At 44.0% G+C, this 6,915-nt stretch overlaps 1 pseudogene; it reads left to right on the top strand.

Moving 5' to 3' along the window:
- Window positions 1-237: 237 nt before the first annotated feature.
- Window positions 238-5,802, top strand: LOC143817668 (piwi-like protein 1 pseudogene; annotated as a pseudogene).
- Window positions 5,803-6,915: the final 1,113 nt, after the last annotated feature.

Raw genomic sequence — 6,915 nt, 5'->3', positions numbered from 1 at the left:
AACAATTGAATAATGTAATGCTGAAGGGTCTTTTGTAGGGCTTCAAAGAGAGTATCCGGGACTTAACTAAAAATGTATCTAAGCACTAACGTTCTACCCTGGCACAGAGTGGTCACAGACAGCTCCTGCCGAGGATTCAGCTGCCTCTGATGACGCGATGGGGCGGGACTTCTGAGGTCACTTTGATTGACAGCCGGCTTCCCCAGTTAGAGAGCGGAGATTCAACTGTCAATCAGAATGACCTCGGAAGTCCTGCCCCGTCGACAGAGCAGAGCGGAAAAGAAGCCTCCGCTCTGTATATGTGACATCAGCAGAGGCTTCTGTGATCGCTCTGTGCTGGGGGTCAACGGTGTCATGCACAACAGGCAGGTAAGTTGCAATTACCTGCATGTTAGTGCTTATATTTTTTGTTTTTTTGTAAAGTACTGGACACCCCCTTTAAGATGACGAAGTTATCTCAGCTCCTCATAAAAGAATTAGCATAAGTCTGGACTAACCCATATCCATCACCATACCTAAACATTTCTCTCGAAAAGATCCTAATGTGAGAACTTGAAGGTGAAAATAACTCCATCAAAATGTAGTGTGCTTATGAAATGGTCATTGAAATCCCTAAATGAAAAGTATAAGTCTGGGTTAGGAAATGCCACATAGAGTGAAATATAATAAATAACATAAGATTGGAAGCAAAACACAAAATTTTACATTTTTTCTTGTGCAGATTTGAATATTATGTCAAACAGATCCTGACATATAAAGATCAGTGAGATAAAGAAAGTTAAAGCTATGGAGAAAAAAAAGAATGTATTACACATTCAATTTAAATTTCCAAGGCTATTAAATCCCTAAGAGATAATTCCTCTATAACAATCTGCCCAGTGGATGAAGAAGGATGAATTACAATTCTGCAGAAAAAGGAGCTAAGACAGCATCATTATTAGTGATGAGCGAGCACTAAAATGCTCGGTTGCTCGTTGCTTGGGTCGAGCAAATTGGAATACTCGGGTACTCGACCCGAGCAACGAGCCCAATGTAAGTCTATGGGAAACCCGAGTATTTTTAGCGCGATCCCCCCCCCAGGGGTCCTTTCAAGGTCTAAAAACATCTGAAAATGATGGAAACACTGCTCAAATGACACAGGAACATTATGGGGATCCCCCCTGGAAGCATTTCTGACTCCTAGGTCACAGTTGTAAGCAATGTTGTCAGAGTTTCACTCCATTTTTACAGGTGCACCAAAAAACATACAAAACCAAAACCAAATTGGAGATTTTGCTGGGAAATATGTTAAGGCTATTTTCACACTAGCGTCATTTGGAATACGTCGCAATGCGTCGTTTAGGAGAAAAAAACGCATCCTGCAAAGTTGTCTTCCCATAGACTTACATTAGCGATGCATCGCGTCGTGTTTTGGCGGACCGTCGGCACAAAAAAAGTTACATGTAACTTTTTTTGTGCGTCGTGTCTGCCATTTCCAACCACGCATGCGTGACCGGAACTCCGCCCCCTTCTCTCCGGACATTACAATGGGGCAGCGGATGCATTGAAAAACTGCATCTGCTGCCCCCGTTGTGCTTTTATTTCACAGCATGCGTCGGTACGTCGGCCCGACGCACTGCGACGGGCCCATATCGACACTAGTGTGAAAGTAGCCCAAGGTACATCCTTTCCAGGGTAATGACTTGTATGTAAGACAAAATATTTAACCCCAGACTAAAATGTTCCTCCACCACTTGGGCTATGTTCACACGCAGCGTTTTTGATGTGCTTTTCAACTGTAACAATGCTTTCAACCAATACAAATGCATTCACTGGGAAATGTCATTGTAACATTTAACAACCCTAGCTGGGCATGTGGTGTGTGATACATAAGGAGACACATCTTGTTTAATTTCTGAAGGAGAGACTCTTAAAGTCACACAGCCTATTTTTAGAGGGGCATCAGGCAGCATTAATATTCTTAAGAAGACATTATTAAACAGTGGGTCTCCTATGCTATTATTGCCTATGCAGTGAGTGGCTGGGCTGCCAAGAATTACAACGCACCCCAATACCCCTTTCATGAGAGGTACAGGGGGGCCTCCTGAAAAAATGTTGCATTGAATGCAAGGCCTGCCCTGCTATCAAGTCATATGCACCCCAATAAGCCTTTGAACCTAGATACTGGAAGGCCACAGGAAAACCCAGTTCACAGTCTTCAGTTGGTCCTGCCATACAGTTTCCTTATGCATTGAATGCAAGGGCCGACTTGACCCAAATTTGCATGCACCCCAATCCCCCCTTGGAAGAAACATGGAGGAGGGCCTCCTAAACAAAACTGTCCCATTACCAAGGAGCGGGTCTCCTAGACTCGTAATACACTAAGTGTATGGGCTGACCAACATTTCCCCATGGGGGGTTACAGCTTAAAAAATGTATTTATGGATATCGTACACACCCTTGCCCAAAAATTTAATGGCTGTAGCAGCATACAACATGTTCACCATGGTGTTCTAGTGGCGGGGAATAGGGTTGAGCGACTTTTATTTTTATAGGATCGGGTCGGGTTTCACGAAACCCGATTTTCTCAAAAGTCGGGTCGAGTGAAATCGGCCGATCCTATAAAAAAGTCGGGGTCGGGGTCGGCCGAAACGCGAAACCCAATGCAGTGCAATGGGATACTATGGTTCCCAGGGTCTGAAGGAGAGGAAACTCTCCTTCAGGCCCTGGGATCCATATTTACGTGTAAAATAAAGAATTAAAATAAAAAATATTGATATGCTCACCTCTCTGACGCAGCCTGGACATCGCCGCTGGTAACTGGCATCTTCCGTTCCTAAAAATGGCGCTTGAAAGACCTTTCGAATGCTTCACGGCTTGTGATTGGTCGCGGCGGCCCACGTGACCGCTGAGCGACCAATCACAAGCCGGTGACGTAATTCTCAGGTCCTGTTCTGGTTCTCAGGTACATGAGAATTACGTCACGGCTTGTGATTGGTCACTGAGCGGTCACGTGGGCCGCCGCGACCAATCACAAAGCCGTGACGTCATCGGAAGGTCCTTCAGGCGTTCATTCTTAAGAAGGAAGGCTGCCGGAAAGAAGCAGGGCGCGTACGAGGGTGAATATATACCTAATAGGAATATACTCACCCTCGGCTTCTTTCCGGCAGCCTTCCTTCTTAAGAATGAACGCGTGAAGGACCTTCCGATGACGTCACGGCTTTGTGATTGGTCGCGGCGGCCCACGTGACCGCTCAGCGACCAATCACAAGCCGTGACGTAATTCTCATGTACCTGAGAACCAGAACAGGACCTGAGAATTACGTCACCGGCTTGTGATTGGTCGCTCAGCGGTCACGTGGGCCGCCGCGACCAATCACAAGCCGTGAAGCATTCGAAAGGTCTTTCAAGCGCCATTTTTAGGAACGGAAGATGCCGGTTACCAGCGGCGATGTCCAGGCTGCGTCGGAGAGGTGAGCATATCAATATTTTTTATTTTAATTCTTTATTTTACACTTAAATGTGGATTCTGATACCGATTTCCGATATCGCAAACATATCGGAACTCGGTATCGGAATCCCGATACCAGATTCAGAAGATCGCCGACCTCATGGCCGACCCCACACAGGGGTCGGGTCGGGTTTCATGAAACCCGACTTTGCCAAAAGTCGGCGACTTCTGAAAATGGTCGACCCGTTTCGCTCAACCCTAGCGGGGAATGATGATATGTGGAGTAAGGCATTATTAAAAACTAGGCCCAATGTTAAGGAGCGGGTCTCCTAGACAAGTAATGCCCATACATGAAGTGCTGGGGCTGACAAACATTTCCCCATGGGGGTTACAGTTTTAAAAATGTATTTATGGGTATCATACACACTCTTGGCCAAAAATTGAATGGCTGTAGCAGCATACAACACGTTCACCATGGTGAGCTAGTAGTGGAGAATGACGAAACATTGATGAAGGTCTCATTAAAAACTAGGCACAATACACACTAGGTGTGACTTCCATGACGTCAGGATGAACACCCGGCAGACTACCGAACACATCCAAAAATGGAAAGCTGGTGCCTCCGGAACCAAGATTGCTCTTGTGACCAACCATATCAAGCTGGTGTCCCGACCACAGTGGGCCCTGTACCAGTATCACATTGATTTCAACCCCGCCATGGAGTCCAAGCGTTTTCGGTATGGCATCCTGTCCCAGCATGAAGAAACCATCAGGAAGGCACGGGTGTTTGATGGAACCATGTTGTTTTTACCAAAAAGACTGAATAAGGTCACCGAGGTGTTCAGCCAAACTGGAAATAGAGAGAATGTGCGGATAACAATCACCCTGACCAATGAGCGTCCACCGACCTCGCCCACCTGCTTCCATTTCTGTAACATCATGGATATGAAGCAGATAGGACGCAACTATTACAACCCGAGCAACGCCACCGAAGTCAGAGCCCACGACTCGCCATCTGCCCGATATTTTCCACTTCCATCCTCTAGTACGAGTCCAGCATCATGTTGAGCATTGATGTCAGCCATAAAGTCCTCAGGAACTAGACTGTGCACGACATCATGAGCTACCTCTACTCCTCGTATGGCCATCAGAGGTTCCAGGACGCCTGCTGCAAGGAGCCTATGGGACAGATCGTCCTCACCAAGTTCAACACTAAAACCTACTGTATAGACGAGATCGCCTGGAACATGACTACAGCGGCCACCTTGAAGAAGACAGACGGAAGCGAGATCAGCTTTGTGGACTACTATAAGAACCAATACAATGAACAAATGAAAGACATGATCCAGCTGCTAATCGTGAACATCCTCCAGAGGCCCAAACTGGGAGCCACAGACGGAGCCATCGTACTGGTACCAGAGTTCTGTAACCTAACAGGTCTGACGGACAGAATGAGAAACGACTTAAACGTCATGAAAGACCTAGCCGTTCACACCCGCTTATCACCAGAACAGAGGGAGCGTCAAGATGGGAAGTTCATGAACTACATACACAAGGATGAGAGCGTTCAGAAAGATCTACATGACTGGGGGCTCAATTTCGATACCGAACTCCTACAGTTCGAAGGGAGAATCGCACCTCCGGAAAAAATCCTGCAAAAAGACAAATCTTCTGAATATAATCCACAGTTTGCTGATTGTTTGCGAGAGATGAGGGGTCCCGTCCTGATCAGCCCCGAGATATAAATAATTGGCTGCTCTTTTACACCCGGAGAAATTAGGACGCGGCGAACACTCTTCTGCAGAACATGTTCAAGATCACACAGCAAATGCGCATCAAGATGAACCGGTTAGTGTTGGTCGAAGTCGAGGACTTTTTTGGGGGGTTTGGTGAATCTTGGAAAAAAAGAAAAACAGAGTAGAACAAGGCTAGCACACAGAACTATGCTACGTATGCCTACAAAACTACAATTTTTCTACCACAGATACACCAGACCTCAGCCTGACATAACAGACTGTATTAAATATTTTTGGGGTTTTGGTGAATTTTTTTTTTAAAAAAAAAGAGTAGAACAAGGCTGGCACACAGAACTATGCCACATATGCCTGCAAAACTATGATTTTTCCACCACAGATACACCAGGCCTCAGCCTGACAGAACAGACTGTATTAAATATTTTTTGTTTTTTGGTGATTTTTTTTTTAAGAAGAGTAGAACAAAGCTAGCACACAGAACTATGCTACGTATGCCTGCGAAACTACGATTTTTCCACCACAGATACACCAGGCCTCAGCCTGACATAACAGACTGTATTAAATATTTTTTTGTTTTTGGTGATTTATGAAAAAAAAAAAAAGGCTAGCACACAGAACTATGCCACATATTCCTGCGAAACTACGATTTTACAAACCCAGATACACCAGGACTCAGCCTGACATAACAGACTGTATAAATAATTTTTTGTTTTTTGGTGAATTAAAAAAAAATAGAACAAGGCTAGCACACAGGACTATGCCTCGTATGCCTGCGAAAATACGATTTTTCAAACACAGATACACCATGCCTCAGCCTGACATAACAGACTGCATTAAATATTTTTTTGGCTTTTGGTGAATTAAAAAAAAAAAGAGTAGAACAAGGCTAGCCCACAGAACTATGCTACGCATGCCTGCGAAACTACGATTTTTCAAACACAGATACACCAGGACTCAGCCTGACATAACAGACTGTATAAATAATTTTTTGTTTTTTGGTGAATTAAAAAAAAATAGAACAAGGCTAGCACACAGGACTATGCCTCGTATGCCTGTGAAAATACGATTTTTCAAACACAGATACACCATGCCTCAGCCTGACATAACAGACTGCATTAAATATTTTTTTGGCTTTTGGTGAATTAAAAAAAAAAAGAGTAGAACAAGGCTAGCACACAGAACTATGCTACGCATGCCTGCGAAACTATGATTTTTCAAACACAGATACACCATGCCTCAGCCTGACATAACAGACTGCATTAAATATTTTTTTGGCTTTTGGTGAATTAAAAAAAAAAAGAGTAGAACAAGGCTAGCACACAGAACTATGCTACGCATGCCTGCGAAACTACGATTTTTCAAACACAGATACACCAGGACTCAACCTGACATAACAGACTGTATACATTTTTTTGTTTGTTTTTGGTGAATTTAAAAAAAAAGAACAAGGCTAGCACACAGAACTATGCCATGTATGCCTGCGAAAATACGATTTTTCAAACACAGATACACCATGCCTCAGCCTGACATAACAGACTGTATTAAATATTTTTTGGGTTTTGGTGATTTTTTTTTTTTTTTTAAAAAGAGTAGAACAAGGCTAGCACACAGAAGTATGCCACATATGCCTGCAAAACTACGATTTTTCCACCACAGATACACCAGACCTCAGCCTGACATAACAGACTGTATTAAATATTTTTTGGTTTTTGGTGAATTTTTTTTTTTTTT

This window comes from Ranitomeya variabilis, chromosome 3 (genome assembly GCF_051348905.1).
Source record: "Ranitomeya variabilis isolate aRanVar5 chromosome 3, aRanVar5.hap1, whole genome shotgun sequence".
Classification (NCBI taxonomy): Eukaryota; Metazoa; Chordata; class Amphibia; order Anura; family Dendrobatidae; genus Ranitomeya; species Ranitomeya variabilis.
This window is presented reverse-complemented; position numbering and strand designations above follow the sequence as displayed.